Source organism: Tursiops truncatus, chromosome 3 (assembly GCF_011762595.2).
Source record: "Tursiops truncatus isolate mTurTru1 chromosome 3, mTurTru1.mat.Y, whole genome shotgun sequence".
Taxonomy (NCBI): Eukaryota; Metazoa; Chordata; class Mammalia; order Artiodactyla; family Delphinidae; genus Tursiops; species Tursiops truncatus.
Window position 1 is genome coordinate 32,808,828 of NC_047036.1, and position 21,285 is coordinate 32,830,112.

A 21,285-nucleotide genomic window follows, 5' to 3' on the forward strand; every position below is an offset into this window, starting at 1 on the left:
AATTTTTACAGATGTTTCCTCTGTTCATATTATTCTTTCAATTGAAAATTTAGTTCTGTCCCCCACATTACCCATCACTCCCTCTAATTCTTTGCAGAAACTGTACCTTCTCCAGGAAGCTTTCTATGACTTTCTGGGTTGGAAGAGGTACACCTCCACTCACTCCCATAAACACTATTGCCTGCTATTGCACACTATGTTTGTGAGATTCATTCATGCTGTTGTATTTGTACTTTTTTCATTCTCATTTCTGAATTCAGTTATAAGAATATACCACAGTTTATTCTATTGTTGTTGAATAATTTCTCCAGATTTTTGCTAATATGAGTACTCCCACTATTAGCATTCTTGTGCATGTATTTTGGTGAACATATGCATGCATTTCTGTTGGGTATATGTCTAGGACTGGAACTGCCCAGTCATAGGAGGAGGTAGGCAGAATACTAAAACTGTCCTCTACGATTCCATGCCCCAGTGAAAGGGAGATTATCCACATGGGCTTTAGGGTTAGGGAGATGCCCAGGTGGGCCTAATCTAATCACAACAGTTGCTTTAAAAGCAGAGAATTTTCTCCAGAAGCAGAAGAGGAAGTCAGGGAGATTTGAAGCCTATGGGATAGTTGCTGCCTCACTGCTGGCTTAATGATTCAGGGGTCCTCCTATAAGGACTAGAGCCACACTGTGTTGGACTTCTGACCTACAGAACTGTGAGCTAATAGCAGGTGTACTTTCAGCCACTGTTTGTGGTAATTTGGTGCACGGCAAGAGAAAACTAATACCTAGAGCTTGCATGTATTTCATAGATGCTGCCAACAGTTTTTCAAAGTACCACTTTATATTCTCACCAGAAGTGTATGAGAGTTTCAGTTGCTCTATAAAATTTACATACGCTGCCTTTAGTGCAGTCACAGAATATGAAGCATCTAGTAGAAATTTGCCTGCTCAATGTGTAAGTTTTAATCATTAATGAAATAAAACTAAAAATAAAATGTAGCATTCGATTTCCCATGTAAAACAAAGAAAATTTTAATAAATTATAATATTCACTTCTCAAATTTAGTCAAACACACACACACACACATCAAATTTTAGCAGTTGATCATTCAAGGGAAATAGTAATGAGTATTTAGTATTATTTAATGTGACTGGTGGATATTAAAATTATATCATTGTCTTTTTCATAAATCAAATAGCTGTAATAATAGGAAAGTTTTAAAAAATCCTATAGCTATTTTATTCAACTTGTTTCACTGCTCTTTGGTGAACTTATCCCTAAAGAGATATTGGATAATGCCTTTTAAATATCAAGGATATATTACGTAAAACTTCCACAGGGACTCTGAAGAAAGACTATATTTTTTCTAAATTTAACATCATTTGGACATTGGTGTTTTCATCTTTTCTATCGATACTTTTCTTACTAACTGTTCTAAATGTTACTCTTGTCATTTTGAATATGTGTACTTGTATAATTTTTTAGAGCTTACTCTAGGAATTAAAAAATTCATACTTATTACTTACAGTCTATTTAGAATCAATATTTGACCACCTAACTGGAATATAGAAACTATAACGTCTCTCCTTTTTGCTACAGCCATCTAACATAGTACCGCTACATACATGGAAACTTCCATCTGAGAATGTTATATTTTATACTTTCAACCATCAAACATATTCTGCAAAATTCAAGAGGAGAAAAATAATGTATTGTGTGTGTATATATATATATAGTATGTATTGTATATTGTGTATGTGTATATATATATATATATACCTAGACATTTTCCCTCTGTGTTTCTCTTTCTTTGTTCCTGATGTTCCATGTTTCCTTCTGGTATCATTTCCCTTCTGTCTGAAGAACTTCCTTTAGCAAGTCTTTTAAAGCAGGTTTGCTGCCAACAACTACTAAGTGTCCTTTCATCTGAGAATGTCTTTATTTCACCTTAAGTCCTGAGGGACATTTTCACTGATATAAAATTCTGAGTTGTCAGTACTCTTCTTTCAGCACTTTAAAGATGTCATGCCATGTCCTTCTGGTACAACACACAGTGGGCGTGAGCCCAGGAGTTCATAAACAACTTTGCAGAGTGACCATCCTGAGCTCTTCTTTCTTATTATTCCCCAGGCACGTCCCCATTCCACAGACTGCCCTTTCCAGACTTCCAACCAGAAACTGCCCCCTTCCACCCTGTTTAGGATTACGCATAGCAGGACAGAGAGAGAAGGAAAAAATCATCACAGTGGGTCTGGTGACAACTTCTTGGAGCCACACTTCAACTTCATATAATCTATCAAGTATTATACTTGGTATTATATTCTAGAAAAATAAAAGGCATTCTCAGCCTTCAGAGTTTTCTTATCCTGTTAAAAATCCTAAAAATATGCCCCCTCCCAAATAATTGTGCCCCTATAGAACAATAAACTAATTAATGCAATAGATGACACAACTAAGTAATGATGTATTCCCACATCATAAGCATATTTCTCATGTGTATTTTTCCATAAGCATAATTTTTTTAATTAAATTTCATCTGCCCACTGACTTTTATTATGTAAGTAGTACTGTGTTATTTTAAGAAAATAAACTTGGCTCCCAAATATGCTAATATAAAAGTTAGAAATTTAGACTATTCTCTCTTGAGAAAATATAACAGAAAAATAATTTTCTATTAAAATATAAATTATACCATTTTAATTATCACCAAATATAAATGTGTATTAGCTAATTTTTTTCTTTAGGCCTTTAACCTGTATTACCAAACAGAAAATAAATAAATAGGAATTTCGGGGCTTCCCTGGTGGCGCAGTGGTTGAGAGTCCGCCTGCCGATGCAGAGGACACGGGTTCGTGCCCCGGTCCGGGAAGATCCCACGTGCTGCGGAGCGGCTGGGCCCGTGAGCCATGGCCGCTGAGCCTGCACGTCCGGAGCCTGTGCTCCGCAACGGGAGAGGCCACAACAGTGAGAGGCCCGCGTACCGCAAAAAAAAATAAAAATAAAAAAAATAAATAGGAATTTCAAGAAAATAGTCTGAGAACTAATAATTGATGAGTTTCTCATGTGAGAACAATTATATAGCTATGATTAAGAGAAAAATACAAAGTAAAATCATTATAAGCATTCCCCCAAATTCATATTAAAACCTAAATGAAAAATTTCTGGGAGCTTAATAAAATCTTTAGTGTTTTTACAAAAGGTAACTTAACATTTTTCTCCTGTGTGTTCTTTTCATGGACCTTTTAGATTTCTTCCTAGAAATTAATGAATTTCTCAAACAGACAGAGAAAAATAGAGCACTTTATTTATATCCTAACAAGTAGAAACAAATTAACTAAATTGAGTCAGTGACACAGATGTTAATTTTAAACTATAAGCTCCAGTAACAGCTATGAAAAGTACCAAAAAGTGCATAAATGCACTGTTCCTTCTCTAATCTCTCAATTTTCTTTTAAAACAGAGATGACCAGGTGTGGCAGAAGCATATTGCCTTAATGTCGTTCTCAGTATAACTTCTTTTAGAGGTATGTTGTAAAAAGAATGGTGTACTACTAAGTATAAAATAAATAAGCTACAAGGATATATTGTACGGCACAGGGAATATAGACAATATTTTATAATAAGTTTAAATAGAGTATAATCTATAAAAATATTGAATCATTATTATGTTGTATACCTGAAACTAATGTAATATGTAAGTCAACTATACTTCAATTAAAAAGAATAATGGTGTACCATCGATGCTGCTGAAATTAAGTTGAACAAATCCTCTGATAAACAACTGTTAATTGAGATAATTGAGACAGAATCATACAGCTACCCAGCTGCCAAGGCCCCAAGGTCCTCAGGGAGAAATAAATACCAGAAACTTCAGAGCGGGGATGATGGAAATGATTATTCACGAGCCTACCTTGGAAACAGCAGGTAGTAAGTGGTCTGGTCAAAGCACCATTATTGCTTACAAGTCTCTGGCTTTCTCTGCTTTAGGAGAATGAATTATCTTTGACATTGGGCAAAGGTACAGGTTGTAGATATTCCTCTGCTCTCCCCTGAAATAATTATTCCCCAGGAAGAAATGGGTAAGGTTAGAGATGCAACTCTGGCAGCAACTAAAGTTAAAAGATCATTGTTTTAAGCTTGTTCTGGCCTTCATAGTTCTAGCAGTTGATGCCCCTCTTACCCACCAAGGAGTATTATGGGAATATCTGAAGTTGTTCAATCTCATATCACACAGCTGGTCCTGAGAGGTTCACCTTAGCCCTTCCTCTCTTTATTTTTTTTAATGGTATTTCTAGAAAAATTTAGCTGAAAGTGCTACTGAGCAACTTGGCAAAATTGTGCTTAGTTCTAAATGTACACCCCAGATACAGCATCTGCTAGAGATGGTTCTGGTTCTAACAAGAATACTATGCCGCATACTTGATCCTTAATTTGCACAGTGTCTTGTGACGACTCTTATATTTTTGTCTTAAATTAAATTTATGAAAGGGCCATTTTGGAGAATGCAGTCTTTGAGATTAATAAAGATTTAACTAAATAAATCTTAATAATGAAAATAATCTATTTTGAATTGAAAACCTTTCAAATAAATTCACACACAGAGGATGCATTAAACCTCTTACTGCTAACTGGGGATCATTGTTATACATTTCTGGACTATGCTCTAAAACACTGATTCGGCATGGCCTATGGGAGGCTGTGGGAGTGTTCTGGATGTGATTCCTGTGAGCATTTAAATCTTGCATTATTCTGCTTACTGCCTGACTGTTAAGTAGTCTACTTTTATTCCTTAATATTCTTAAAGTTCTTGCACATAGATGGTCCTCCACTTTCTAACTTGTTACTTTGAATCAGCTGAGGGTTGGAATAAGATATGATCAAATTCATTAAGAGTGTATGTAAGCTAAGAACAACTAGGTTCTGAGTGAAAATCTGGGGAGGTATCCAGGAACAAAATATGTGTGTTTAAGTACTTAATAGTTGGCATCTAATTCAGCTGCTTTTTTTTTCTTGTTTATTCTTAGCAACCCAGCAATTTTATATCTACCCAGATAAGAAAAGTTCCAGGAACTGTGATGCATCACTGAATTGGATTATTCTATTTGTATTTGACTTTTCATTCACATTTTTCTAATCCACCTATTATATTTCACTTCCTTAGAGCTAGAAATTTTCCTGGCATCTTTTTCTTTTTTTTTTTTTTTTCCTGTACGCGGGCCTCTCACTGTTGTGACCTCTCCCGATGCGGAGCACAGGCTCCGGACGTGCAGGCTCAGCGGCCATGGCTCATGGGCCCAGCCGCTCCGCGGCACATGGGATCCTCCCGGACCGGGGGATGAACCCGTGTCCCCTGCATCGGCAGGCGGACTCTCAACCACTGCGCCACCAGGGAAGCCCTTCCTGGCATCTTTGACAGTTTATTCCCAATAGTTCAACTCCTAATAAGCTCTGTAAGTTCAGTGACTATGTGAAAAGAAAAGAGAAAACTCTATGAGTTCCATCACTAGAAAATAAAGCTTTCTTTCAAACATTTACGATGCAGAGTGACTATTTAAATGTCATCATAGTGATTAATTGGCACTGTGTTCAGATGCAAACTCATCCGCATTTCATCCTTGTCTCAGGCAAAAGTGAAAACGTCTTGCACCAATGGTGAGTCAGCCTGATGTATCCCTCTTCCCTCTATTAGCAGACATGAGCTCACACATTCACATTGGAGCAGGTGCTGATTAACTCATTCTCTAAAGCTTCTAACTTCATAAATTTGAGTTTATAAATTGTAACTTAGTTTTATAAGTCCTTTGCTAGTTGCCTGCTTAAAATTCAACTTCAAACCATTTTTAAGAGTTTTGTCACTCTACTAAAAGACCAATTTCAAATGTGCTATTCTTGAAATAGCGAAGCTCTACGCCTCTAGAATTCAGTGTAAAATCTTCAGGTCTCTTCCTCTATACACCCAATTCATTTTTTCTTTTCCTTCTAAGACAAACCAGTTGTCTTAGGCTACCTCTTTTTCTTTAGGTTGTGCTTCCTTATACCCTAAATAGTCAGGAGAAGAGTGAGAAATTCAGTTCATCTTGTGAGTTAGTTGAGTGAAAGACAAAAATTTATACATGAGGAATCCAATCATAACTTACATTTTTTGCAAGCAGACATTATCTTTTGAACTGTTTCTGTGAGTTTTCAGAAAAACAAGATGGTACTTAGAACTTGTCACTTTTTCTCTGACTTCTTGACCCATCACCCTTGATGACACAGGCCTAAATAACTGGCCCCAAATATTCCCTCATTTTTATCATCTAGGGAACTCTAGAGCTGGAAGTAAAACTCAAGATTGAAATCTTAGTGTGGAGAAACCACAGAAATTCAAGTGGCTGATAACTGAATTACACATAGGACCCTATAATTGAAGTTATATAGGTGTATACAAGGACAATAAGTATTAAGGTAATATACTTCCCCAACTCTGCTCTAAGAATTCTGCAAGCTCTTTCTTGGGCGCTCTTCACACTGACCTGTGTTTAGTACAGGTAGACATGTTGTATTGGACAAGCTAGAGGAGATAAGCCAACTCAAAAGAGAAAGACATATGGCCTCCAGGGGAGAATGAAATATATTTGGGAGGTGGCAAAAGGACAGGTGGGGAAGATATGAAAAGGCCATTCAGCTGACATCTAGGGAAGGAAAGAGAGAAAAAGAGAATAAGAGTGAGCAGATTGATAAGCCGCTTTTATTCTGTGTGACTTTTTTTTAGAGGAAGATGGTAAGCAAGAGAATAAGATGTTTTCGTTTTGTGTTATAAATATAAACCTTATTGGCCTTTTCAAGAGACTCTACTTCAATACACTCCACTCAAGGACTTTGCCCAAATTGGTCGAGAAGGGCAGAAGAGTGAGATGCTTACAAGCACAGGATCTGAAGCCAGACTGCCTGGTATAAATCCTGGCTCTTCTACTCTGTTTAATCTTGAAAAGTTACTTAACCTCTCTTCCTAGTTATTTCATCTGTAAAACAGAAATAACATTTGTGTTGACCTTATAGTATTTGAGAAATAAATCAATTAATACAAGAAACATATTTAGAATAGTCCTTGGCATATATTAGGGGATCCAAAAAACTAGTAATTTGCATTTATATATCTTTTTGGAATCTGATACTATGTGACATGAATAGTTAGGAAGAATCAAGTCTTACTTATGTTACAAATAATGACAAAATATATTCTTTGAAGTATTTAGAAGCTGCTGAAATAGCCATCTATTAAAATATATTTTTTTCTTTTTAAAAACAGTACCCTAGAAGTACTTTCTAAAACAAACTTATCAGAAAAAAGACAACAACAAAAAGATTATTTAAATTCCAGTTATTCACTTACCGATATTCATTTATCTGAAAGTCGCTATAACCACGGCCCAAACTGGTGAATGTGTACATCAGTGTTAGCAACTAAGTTCTATTGACACATCAAAAGGAAAGGCTCCGAGTACCACTGAGCTTCTTATGTTTTAGTGAGAAAATTGAGAACAAAGAGATTGAGAGACTTGTTCAAGTTCAGACAGCTAACTGTTGTCACATCGGAACAGCCTGTGGCGTCGATTTTGGAGACGGGCCAGGAACCTATTTTCGCAGAACAAAGATTAGGAAATTAGAGGGTACTTAGATAAGGTAAGCACTCAAAATTCAGAACTATTCAAGTATAAGAGAATGGGGGAAAACAATGGGTTGGAAAGAGGCAAGAAGTCCCAATAGGAAACACAGGACATGAGCAACAAGGAAAACTTGAAATTGGAGCAATGCTGCTTCAGCTCCGAGCTCTTAAGGTGGCTGGAGTGAGAGAGGTGGTGTCCACAGAAAGAGAAAATCCTGACAGAGGAAGGCACTAGGGGAAATGGGGATGGGCTCAAGGTAGGATGGGTGGCTGAATAACTGAGTGATAGCCTAAAACTAGGTAATTGTATGGAAAATTCTTGGTGATAAATCAATATTTGGAAATTTGGGGGAAATTGTTTTGCCTGAAGATTACTCCTCACAACTGAACCAGTTGCTTCTCTTCTCCACCTATCACACGACAAATGTAACCCATATGAATGCACCCAAGTTTATCAGGGACATGGCAATAATTTCCATCTAATATAGGTCAGTGTGAGAAGACAGGTGTCAACTCGAATATAACAGAAAATAGTTTGTTGAAATTTCTCTCTTTACATCATCTTTCCAGAAAGGATCAGAAATCATAAGACTTAAAAGACATAACCAGAATCTCTAACAGCTCTACTACATGCCCAAATAAGAGAATTAGACAGATTATTCTTCGTTGGGTTTTTAGAGACGATGAACTCTTGAACTCTCAGTAATTATTTTTGACGGGAATTTTTAACTGATGCTCAGATCACCCTAGAGTGCAATGGGAAAGAGAAAAACCACAAGAACTTTTCTCATAAGGCACATGTTGTACACTTCTGGCTACTGCAGGGCAGTGGGCTATCCCTGACACTTAAGATTTGGATAAGAATTGCACTAACCCTAACCTCTCCAATTTTAGTGAACTTGAATGGCTTATTTGTAGAATAGTTTACTGCTGCAGATAATTCACAGCCCATACAATTCTACTTAAAGCCCATCCTTCAGTGCCTGAGAATTATGACTTTGTCATTTCACTGTAATCTGCTGGCAGGGAAGGAGGGTAAGTGACATTGGTGCACATTCTTTGCAAGTGTAAGTATTTTGTCCTGACAGATGTACAGAAAGAGAGCTCATCAGATCTCAGTTAAAACACGATTGGCCGAAAGCACTGTGCACATATTCTCTGAGTGTTAGATAGGTTGAATATTAGATTAAAATAGTTAATGCAATTACCCTTAATCTTTTGCTGTAGTTTTCTGAGAGTCTGTGATGAATTTGTCTAATTCCTTAAAATTATAACCATAATAGTAATAATCCCAGTTTTCCTATCCATGAGTAGAATGTTTATGTATACATCTGAACCTCTGTGACTACCTTTGCAGGATGGACAGTTTGAATATTCTCTACTCTTGCATGACTGGTACAGCATGATGCAAGGTCCCTACTCTTATATTCTTCACCTAGCACTTCCTAGGCCAAGACCTAGGGGCATTTAGATTTTCCTCAAAGGACTAGTCCTATAAATTGCCTATCCCTACAAAAAAGAGAATCTGCAGCAGATTGAAATGTGCCAGAATCTACAGCCACGGAAAGGAATGCAGAAACTGGCGCGGAAGACTTTCTTTCTTTCTGCACTTGGAGACAGTGTGTCCTCTGTACATAAAGAAGAGAGAAGTATGGGATGGTACCATGAAATACATTTTGTTTTAGCATTCTGGAATCATGGAAGCCAATCCATTAAACTGTTGCCAAATTGGAGGCTTACTGAGCCTTTTTTTGCAACTGTTTATAGTAGTAAGTATGCAGTTTTGATAAGACTAGCATTATGAAAATTATGTCAAAATTGTCATACTATACATTACATGCAAAAGAGATCACATCTGTCTTTTTGACTTCTGTATCCCTAATCTTTAGCAGAGTATCTGGAACATAATCAGTACTCAATTTATATACCTACTTCCTTATTGAAGTTATAGCTGTCTTATTTATTTACAACATTCAAAATAGATGATTGGCACAGTAGTTTACATTTTACAAACTGCTTTTCACTTATTACATGCTCATTTTGTTTTACTTCATTGGAAAATGGTTATAGGGCATGCCTGTTCCCTGCAACTCAAGTGAGTCAATGACACAGTAAGAAATAGAACCTGGAAGCATGTAATTGTGGTTCAGCAAGAATTTTCTTATTGGAAATAGAGTGGAGACTTGAATACTGAAGTTCCACACCTCCATCATCCTCATCCATGTCCACCATCTTCAGTTTCAAAGATTGTACATAAGCTATGGTTGGGAATCCTCTGAACTGATAAGAGTTTCAGTCTCCCTGGTGAGCCCACCAGCCTCTGGACATGCTTCTGGGAAGAAGAAAGGGAGGTGACAGAGAGCCATGTCCACTCATTTGTATCTTGATCTGGTGTGTGTGTGTGTGTGTGTGTATATATATATATATATAATTTTTTTTTTTTTGCTGTAATCGGGCCTCTCACTGCTGTGGCCTCTCCCGTTGTGGAGCACAGGCTCTGGACACGCAGGCTCAGTGGCCATGGCTCACGGGCCCAGCAGCTCCGCGGCATGTGGGATCCTCCGAGACCGGGGCACGAACCCGTGTCCCCTGCATCGGCAGGCGGACTCTCAACCACTGCGCCACCAGGGAAGCCCTGTTGTATATTTTTGATTGTATGTTTCTGGTTTGGCTGTAAAGCAAAGAGGAAATGACCTTGTATCTAAGTGATCATTCTATCTAGTCCTCAAACCTAAATTAACTTTTGTGGTCTGGCCTGGTTCAAATGCCCAGAGTATTCCAGTGTGGATGGTTTCTGTTTTGACTTAACATAGAATGCTATTTCTTTATGGGATCTTCAGGACAAGAAAGTTTTACTTCATATATGTGATGCAAACAGTTCTTGAATTATCATGATCGAATATGTGTGGAGCATCTCATGAACAAGTCAATTTCTGCTAGGGATTGTGAAGAAGAGAAATGAGGAAAATAGTTGTTATGGTCTGAATTGAGTCGCTCACCTCCAGAATTATATACTGAAGTCCTAACTGAGCCCTAGTACCTCAGAATGTGACTCTGGTTTGGAGATAGGGTCTTTGCAGAGGTAATTAAATTAAAATGAGATCACTAGAGTGGGCTCCAATGCAACATGGTGTCCTTATAAGATTTGGACACAGAGGGAAGACAATGTGAAGACACAGGGGGAAATTATCCATCTACAAGTCAAGAAGAGAAGCCTAGAACAGATCCTTCCCTCATGACCCTCAGAAGAAACCAACCCTGCCAACATCTTGATCTTGAACTTCAAGCTTCCAGAACTGTGAGAAAATAAATTTCTGTTGTTTAAGTCACCCAGTCTGCGTGGGATACTTTGTTATGGCAGCCACAGCAAACTAACACCACTTCTTTTATGATTCTCCTTCACTGAGATCTTACACTTATTTCTATATCCATGGAAATGGGATAAAAATGAATAAAATTTAGACTACTTAGCATTTAAATACACATATAATGAAATAACATATTTCCAATAGCAGTCTTATGGTAGCATAAGAGAATTGGTTTTTTCTGTTACCAATCAGAAGAGGATTTATAGAATGATTGCATTCTTATGTGCAAAAAGCACTTAACACAATTTCTAGAACATATAATTCAATAAGTGTTAGTCCCTTTCTGCTCTGCTTCTCTACCACAGTATACTGGTAGAACCTGAAAAATAAAAATCAAGTATAGCTAATATAATTTATCTTAAAGCACTTGTTAACTTTTCCTTTCAGTTACCCTGCCCTTAATTTTGGTAAGCTCTTTCCAAATAACCAATACTCTTAGATTTAGTAACCAAGCCATAGATCTAACCACAGAGATGCTATCAGTTCCAAGTCATATTATTCTTGACCTTTCACTTCTCTACCAAAAGTTACATGTCCTAGTGCCCATTTATTCAGGGCTGTGCTCTGCTATCTTATATGATAAATGTTCCATCCTATATAAGGTATGTTTGCTCCTGCATGTTTGTTACTTCATTCCCTAGGTAATTATAACTTAATGCATATTGTAAATTTCACATCATGCCAAAAACAATGACTTACTCTAGTTCTATCTATAATGGTGAAAAAAGATATCTTGGAGTGAACTGATCTTTTGTTATTTATAAAAGCACATTCATTTTCAGTTAACATTTTTCTAAATACCCATTATGTATTAGATATAGGATTTTAATAACCATTTCACATATGTATTACCATCTCTATGTTACAAGGAAAAAAAGCTTTAAAGAGATGTAGTAATCTGTTCTATACCACACAGTTGGTAAATAGTGAAATTGAAATTCAAACTTAAATTCTGACCTAGTTTTATTTTTTTAATTATTATTATTATGCTCTACTGTTTCCCATTTTTGTTGTCCCAATATGTTCATAAATATTAGTAGAAATCAGGGGAAAGAGAAGAGAAAATATTGAAACCAAGTATTTATTTTTCTATCTCCCATTCCCTGTTCTGTATTTGCATCCCCAGGGAGAAACACAAATTGTTTGGAAGCCTAAGAATGTGGTAAGAAATAGCAGGCATCACAGTGGCTCTTGTTATAAACAAGAGGTCCTGGGTGCTCCCCTAGGATAAATGCTGTTTAAAATACACATCAATGAAATATCTGGAAAGCATTCTAAAAACAGAGACACCTATTTAAATTCCTTCAGTCAAACAAATTGCATAGATATTTCATCTCAACACTTTGCTTACTTGGAAGAATAAGCAAACTTGAAAAGGCTATGTGTTCTAAAAACATAAAACAAAACTTGTCCACAGAATTTTCCTTGGAGCAAAACATCATTGATTTATTGATTTTTCTAGAAGTCATCCTGAAGGAAGCAAAAATTATTCGAGCTCGAGAGCAAAAGCATACTTGACAGATGTAAGCTTCTGGTTTTAGGGTGGGGAAACTAACTATGTCTGAGCTGCATAAAAAACAAGTAAGCAAATGCTTAACCCTGCAGTTTTCTTTTTTTTTAATTTCTAGAAAACCTCCTAAAGGAAAAATAAAAAGACTATTCAGAAATTCTCTGAAAGGATTTTGATTTTATAACTTAAACTTTGAAGCACAATTCTAAAGAGAAGGATGTGTTCAAAAGGGGAAAAAAGAGGACTTTGCAGTCAAAAATCAATTATATTAAAAAAAATCAATTATAAATATTTAGAAAAATAATAAACTTTTATAATAATAAACTTCTCAACCTTGATCTCTCCTTACTATTTACTAGGTATGGAAATTACCTTTGCCTTCCTCAAATGTGCAGCCCAGCTAGCCTATTAACAAATAAACAAACTTCAGTTAAGATAGACTGCAGCGTACATCAGGCAAGACAAATCTACTTAATTGTGAGTGCTAATTGTGTTACTAGTTACGAATTGATATCAGTGGATTAAGAATAATGAGAACACTGTGATTGATTTGCTCAATTCATCTAAGCATCTACAAGTTTGAGTTTCTGCATCTGTGCACACATTTGTGATCCCCACCCTAGTCACCTGCATATATTATATCCAACTACTCTCATAGATAGAAAATGTGATGACAATAACATTGCAAAATTATAACTGGATATTTTTCTGTTCTGTTCCATTAGTAAAAGTGTAACTATGAAAACTCATGACCTTGGATGGTTAAGTTCAAATTGTTCTAGTTTTTCCTGGAAGTAGAAAATAGCTCTGCCTAAAGAAAACTCATTAATGTAAGAGAAGGGAGTCCAATTTAAGAAACCAAAGGGTGCAGCCAAAAGAGAGAGAGAAAAAAAAGGAGGGGTCTAGAGCATCAACTGAGTAATTCAGTCCCAGTCCCTGGATAATTCACTGATGACTGCACCTCTCACAGTAGGAGAGTATTTTCAATGATATCCCTTGAAAAAGATAGCAAATTATAGAAAGGGGACAAACTTTGGGATTAAATTCTCCTGGTGAGATATCAACTCAGGTATTTACTAGAAATATACTCGATCAGTACCCAATTTCTCCATAATAAAATAGTGAGCATATCAATTATCTAGTTAGGTTGCTGAGAGTATTAATAATAATGCAAGAACAAAGCCTGCCATATGGTAGATGAATGGTAGTTAATATCATTGGCCTTTCTTTACACAGTCTTGGAAAATGTTAAGCAGAAATTTATTTCAGTTGAGAAATGGTCATTTAAAAATGAGCATGAAAGTATGCATCTTCACATGAAAAAAGGGTTATTATCTGTAAGGATGTAAACATATTCTATGTAATATTCATAGGCAACTTATTTCATTTCCTATGTTAGCATCTAATCCTGTGTCTCTCTCGATACCTGTCACTGATCTAAACCTCCCCATCCCCAGACATGAAAAGACCCTGGGAAAAAAGAGCGATCAGTAAACAAAACAGAGATTTTTGGGTTTTGTTTTTAATTAAGCCAAGCCTTGCAAATTGAACTGCTGAGAAACACAGACCTTATGCTCCACCCCATTTCTTACCCCATGCTTTAAAAAGTGGTATATTGTTTATTGGAAAATTTGTTTCTTGGCTTGAAGAGAATGATCTCTGCCCTCAATGTGCATAAACTTAGAATTGGGAACTAGATGTGAAATCTTTAATCTCCTGGTGAAATAATTCTTCGTGACACTTTGATAATTAAAAGGCTACCTCAGGTCACTGGGAGAGAAAAAAGACAACGCAATTCCTGTCCTCAGTTTTCAGTGCTACTATAGTTCCTTATTAGCCCCACCTTTAGACAGTTGATTTGAGTCCAACTTCTCAGATGTGTAATTTAGAGTCATTCCTGGATTCTCACATGGAGTGAAGCGAGGGTGATAAATGGACGTTTATGGACAAAAATAAAATTGAAACTGGGCTTTAACTGACTGTCCTGAACAGACCTGAGAAATGTAACATACACTGAGGCTTGCAGAATAATGCTTCTCCCCAAGGAAGTGCTTCAGCTCTCCTAGGAAGTTTCCCCATAGAATCCCCAGGGCTCACTTCACACATCATAAGACCCAAACAGAAGGAAGGCATAGTGAAGGCCTTCCCTCACTGAGGCCACAGGGAACAGGCATCCGGTTCGCTCTCCTGTTTCTGCTTAGAAACATTCCTCTAATTCCTTTCTCTTTCGATCACATTCTATCTCCATAAATTCTACCTTTCTGCTCAAAATCTTCAGTGGAAAACTGGGAAGAGTCCCTTGGAATATATCAATCAGTAGTCTAGAACTATCCTTTCACATGGGGTTTTCATGCCTGTGCCATTGTCCTTGGAGTACATGAAGAAGCACTACTAATGGCTGCCAGCGTGGACAGAATGTCCCAGAGTGTGTGGGTCCAGCCACTGCCGGAAGATCCCATAGCTGTTTACTACTCCGCCCTCATTTCACACAGAGCATGCACCTATTTCCAGTTGCTCGTTAGAGACTGTTACCATCATTCATTACTACCCACTTGCTTGCTGCTATAGGTCACCTAAACTGTAATTTCATAGAAATCCTCCTAAAAAATGAAAATAAAAAAATGCATGCTGCAAAAATGTTCTCAGGTAAAAGTTTTCCATTATCTTTCTAGGAACTGAATGGTTTCTTCAGTTCTGCTAAGGGTCTCACTGCCTCTCTGATTTTGAAAAACTCTTTCCTAAAAAGAGTGGTGTTGGGAAATAATGCAAATTTACCTACTGATTGTAAGTTTGGGGTTTACCTGTTGCTCTTAGCATCTCCTCTGCAAAGTTTGATTGTGACGGCTCCAGTTCTTCACAGGGTATGTCAGGGATACGGTAGGCAGAATAATGAACACCGCCCACCCCCCAAGTGGCCACATTCTAATCCTTGAAACCTGTGAATATGTTCTCTTACAAGGCCGGAGACCTTACAGATGTGACTAAGTTAAGGATTTGGGGATGAGGAGATATCCTGGATGATCCGAGTGGGTCCCATGTAATCATAAGAGTCCTTATAAGTAAAGAGTAGAGGGGAGAGTCAGAGTCAGAGAAGCAGAGGTCTTGGAGTGATGTGATTACTGGATTTGAAGATGGAAGGGGGTTACAAGCCAAGGTATGCAGGCAGCTTCTAGAAGCTGGAATAGACAAGGAATGGATTCTCCCCTAAAACTTCCAGAAGGAATGCAGCCCTGCCTGCATCTTGTATGTTTCTATCTTGCCTCATGCCTCATCGTAGTGCTTGACAAAGATCCTGGCACTTGGTTATAGCTTATAATTGTCTATAAATTAATAAAGAAAGAAATGATATCTCCAAGCTTTGTCAAATTGGAGACCCCAACACTCCCCATCATATCTTCATTCTACAAGACCATATCGTGGGCTATGTGCGAAGGCAGAGCCCCGATATACAATATATGTCAAACTTTGTGCCTTCCACTCTTACTATTTCCACTACATGGACTTAGTTTTATCCCTCATTCCATCTGCACCACTGAACACTGTGCCCTGCAGACAGCAATACACGTTTCACTCTCCGTGATGGTTACAATAACAAAAGGGGTTGTGTGATAAGTAAGAGTACTGTGTGATCTTACCAACTGTCAGGTGAAGACAGAGGAAATGGAGTGAGTCAGTCAGGATCGAAACAGGAAAAGATAACCATTGCCAAGTAGTTAAGACAGCAGTGGCATCGATTTAATAGATAGAGTTGAGACTCCAGTGGGACAAAGGGAATAGATGGGGTTTTGGGAACGCAGAAGCTTGGCTTCCCTGGGGAAAAGCAAGGTGGGCATGTTGGGTAGAAGCTGGAGTCAGGTGGAGCCACAGGTATGGGTGAACATGCTGTTTGAGGCAAAGGGGAAGGGGAAAATGCCTTGAATTCTCCTTTCTACCACCTGCCAATCTCCTGAGAGTGCCTACCACTAGCCAAACCCATCCAGAGGCTATCTGACACGTGGATATGGAAGATCACCCTGGGCCCTCTAACATACAGAGCAGAGCAGGGGACGCAAGGAGGGTAAGTCTGAGTACAAACACGCCAAGAAACAGCATGCAGAAGGAAAAGATTTCAACGTCTTCTTAAGTGAAAGCATATAGCAAATACATAAAACCTAATTACCTCTTAATCGGTCTGCAATTTACTTTTAGTAAAATTAAAATCTTAATTACTGTCATCTATAACAGAGTCTGGAAATACTGTAATAAATGAATGTGAAAACCTGAGTTTAAGAGGCATACCTCTCAAACTGTTCAAAGCAATAAAAAATAATGTTATTTTAAAATGTCAAATGGAAACTAGTTTAGAACTCTTTGTACTTCTAATTTGCATTTTTGTGCTAGGACATATATCTCCTAAGATAAACATGAGAGAAATGTAAACCATGCCAAGTCAAAGAAAAAAAGAAATGCAGCCAACATCAACGGATAGATACGTATTTCCCAAGAGATCTACCTGAAGTGTGGGCTGAGTCTTCTGTTGAAGAAAATATAAACTGACATTCAGGCCGTGAAGAGTTGGAAACAGCACCTAGAGTTAAAAAGATTTTTCAAAGTTAAGTAATGTCATGGAATGTGTATATGATAAAGTGACATAGAGTACTTGCCAACTGTCAGGTTTTCAGCTAATGGGAATTTTCCTATAAGCTTAGAACAGTAGATTCCTGGCATCAAAATATCCTAAGTATTGCTCTATAGTTACCATTTTTCTTCCCTGCTTATTATCTGGGGGAGGAAAAAATACCCTATCAACACCTGATGATTCATGACCTAAGTCTCAGAACTTTAACTCCAATGCCAGCTAGACAAAAGGATAAGTCATTTTGTTATGACTAATTAGCTACTTATCCATTGAAAACATTGGGCTTATGCTGGGTAGACTTAATTTATGTTATCATTGAAATGTTTATGACAGTTCATTTTTCAGAGTTGAAAGAACATTTTTTAAAACGCAATATGTTAGTCAATAGAATAATTACAAGTTTTGTGCTGTGAAAGCTATGTGGGTTTTTCTTTTTCAACTGTCTCCTGATAATTTCACCATCACTGATTTCCACACACTGGAACCAACAATTTTAACTGTGCCACTTTATCCCCTTTATTCTTAAAGGCCCAATTCTAACCTAGCATCCTTGCTAAAGTCATGACTTTTTGTCACCCAAACCAGGCACTTTTTAAACCACAGTGGAATTTGGTCTGTTAATCCTTGTGGCACTTGCTACCACCTTCCCATCGATACATATCTTGTCCATATTTTTTTCCTAAGGATTCCCAAACATTTGAATATATTTGTTCCTAAGTTAGTTATGAGCTCTTTGAAGGTACAATGGCTTATTTTATCTGACATAGAAACCAATGTATGTTCAATTACAGCCTCTCCTAATATATATTTATTCTTACATGTCCTCTCATGATTTCTTTCCTTATGTTATTTTTAAATAGAAAAGTATATTCCTCACTATCCCTGAATATATAACAAGATCAGGAGTTTCTTTATGAGAGTAATTTAGTTGAAGTTAAGTCCCTTGGACACCCATTATTCCCAACCAAATGCATCAGGACTAGATAAAACTTCTTTAAAAGCGACAAAACATCATAGTTATATTCTTAAGCTTGTTGAATTCCATAAATATGTCTTTAGAATCAAAGTGATGTATATAGGGAACACAAAGGTAAGTATGACGTGATTCCTGCCTTCAAGTAGTTCATTTTAGTTCAAGTAGAGAGTGATCAAATGAGCAAATGCAATATATTTGGTGTTATGGGCTAAATTTGCCCCTCCCTCCAATTCATATGTTGAAGACCTCACCCACAATACCTCAGAGTGTGACTTAATTTGGAGATAGAGTCTTTAAAAGATGAATAAGTTAAAATGAGGTTGTTAGGGTGGGCCTTAATCCAACCTGATTAGTGCCATTATAAGAAGAGAAAATTTGGACATATAAGGAGACACCAGGGAGGTAAGGGCACAGAGAAAGATCCCTGTGAAGACACAAAGAGAAAATGGCCATCTGCACACCAAGGAGAGAAGCCTCAGTAGAAACCCAAACTGCCCACACCTTAATCTTGGTCTTCCAGAACAGTGAGCAGTGAATTCCTGTGGTTTAAGCACCCAGTCTGGGGTGTTTTGTTATGGCAGCCTTAGCAAACTAATTCTTACCACTGTAAGTTCCGCAGTGGAACTTACAGCATACAATCCTGTAAGAGCAAATATAAGGAGATCATAATGTAGTGTGTAGTTTTTGAAAAAAAACTTCCTCTACGTTGTACTACATGTTATCTGGGTACTCCCTGAGGAATATTACTGGTTTTCAGTAGACATTTATCTCTATGGGTATGTGTACATATATAGAAATATACTATAATTCAAACTGGTGATTTCCAAGATAATATGCTAAAGATAGCCAGGAGGCAGAAAGCCCAAATAACTATTAGGTTTGGCTAATGGCATTAAAAATCTGAATGTATGACCAGACTGCATAAATGGAAATTTAGAGAACAGATTAGTGATTGTAAGGTCTTATGTAAAGTTATACCAAAAAATGATGAAAGACTCGTTTTAGAATTCTTTTTGTTGATTAGCTTTGCAATAAACAGGGCTACCTGTTTAAACAGCTACCATAGAATGATATTGTTCAGGCTGCTGCCTGACTTGCATACTAATGCCTTTAATACTTAACACAATTTGTGCCCACTGAAACAAGGGGCAACTCTACTGGTGCAGAAGGTAACCGAGGAATTCCTTCAAGCTCAAGGTAATTTGCCTTAGCCCTAGAACTGAATTTTAGAGAGACTCCAAGGCCCACAAGTATGTATACCTTCATGGGAAAAGGGCAGGGAGATGACATAGGCCTGATGCTGTCCAGTAGTGGAGCAAGGCTTTAAGGTAAATGTCCAGCACAGTTAGAAAGAAAGTGAAATCCGCCATCAGCACCCTCTGTGCTCCCTTTGTCTGCCTCCCAAACTCTCTTTGGCAACTGTTCTCCAGGTGCCCATGGCTCTTTGCTGCTGTCTAACTTTGCAGAACTCCTGTGTCTGCCCCCTACTCACTCCCCAGAGTGCTCAAAAGTGTTTGCTAAAAAGTACTTTGCTTTGCCAGAAAATACTTAATCTGATAAAACTAATGTGTAATAAAGTGTTTATGGTAGATATTCATAAGGCACCATTGTAATATAGATATTGCTTTTTAATCCAAAGATGTGACAATTCAGTGATGGTGTTACAGCACCATGAGAGTTTAGATCAGGGGTCACTAACTCGGGGAATAGGTAAAGAGTACGAATGAGTAAGGCAGCGACGTGGGGACTAGTGAACTGGCAACAATGCTCCACCTAAAGGGACACAGTAGCTATTCATCTGTGCATTATTATTGCCAGGATTGATTGTGGACGACTTTTTCCAAGTGTTGCGGTCTGTTTTGTTGTTTTTGTTTATTTTAAATCTCTCATTTTTAGTAGTAGAAACCATGTAAAAATATTAACTGTAAGTGGGCCAAATAAGTTTATGTACTGTCCAGATCAACCTTATGGGCCACAACTAATCTACAATTGAAGATATTTTGAGACAACTTTTTCTGTCAATGAGAATAACAACAGTCTTTGTTTTCAGCAGAATTTAGTGAACATTTTGTACAAGGATCAAGCAAGTGTAGTAGACAAAAGAGAAGTAAAAAAATTGGATTGTAGTTTTCTATATTCCACTCACCAAATGTGTGACACCATATACGTTACTTGTCCTTTCTGTTTTGTTTTGTTTTGGTTTCGTTTTTCGCGGTATGCAGGCCTCTCACTGTTGTGGCCTCTCCCGTTGTGGAGCACAGGCTCTGGACGCGCAGGCTCAGCGGCCATGGCTCACGGGCCCAGCCGCTCCGCGGCATGTGGGATCTTCCCAGACCGGGGCATGAACCCGTGTCCCCTGCATCGGCAGACAGACTCTCAACCACTGCGCCACCAGGGAAGCCTGTCCTTTCTGAATTTAAACTTTATTTTTTATAAAAGCAAAGTGTTTCCTGTGACTTCGTGTGCTTCTATGATTCTCATTAATATGTCACTGTAAAATTTCTGTTCAAGATGGTTTTTGACCTTTTCTTCATTTATAAAAAATAATCTTATTGAATAGGTTAAATCTTTAAAAATATTAAATATGTCTTTATCTTATTTAGATATTTAAAATATATAATCAGACTCAAAACCAAAATCACTGTCCCAGTGGACCAGTGTCAGAATAAAAGCTGGAGAGAGGATCTAGTGGGGAGGTTACGAAGATTCCCAGGCAAACCACCAACCTAAGACCTGCATCAAAATTTGGGTGTGTAGAAACAACTGAAAAAGCAGTAGATATGGAAAACTAGGTGTTGGAAAAGGATTTAAGAAGAAAGACTTGGAACAATCTTGTAAACTAAAATTTCATACTTCTTGATGAAAATTAAGGTCATGAAAGATAACTTACACATTTTACAAATAGGAAACTTATTTCCTGAGAAATTAGAAATATCATGGCAGTCTGAAATTTAAACATACTTTATATATTAACAGAGACAGAAATAAACCATATTCATTAAAAAATAACAATTTTGAGTGGATAAAAGCATGTGGCTATGAATCAAAAACAAAAAAGAATCAATTTGAAATCCTGGGAATAAAAAATATTTTGATATTGAAATAAAAACGTCAATAGACAAAAGAATAAATTAGAGGGATGAAGAGATAATTAATAAACCGAATGATATT

The 21,285-nt window shown here is 37.3% G+C and overlaps 1 long non-coding RNA gene across 1 annotated transcript in view; it reads right to left on the reverse strand.

Annotated features, from left to right (window-relative positions):
* The window catches only part of LOC109549035 (uncharacterized), a 589,831-nt gene that overhangs the window by 121,015 nt on the left and 447,531 nt on the right, over positions 1 to 21,285 (reverse strand). The window contains exons 4-5 of the long non-coding RNA XR_002175173.2: positions 17,013 to 17,087; positions 7,370 to 7,611 (exon numbers count right to left, since the gene is read on the reverse strand). This is a non-coding gene — a long non-coding RNA (uncharacterized lncRNA). The remainder of the gene's footprint in view (positions 1 to 7,369; positions 7,612 to 17,012; positions 17,088 to 21,285) is intronic.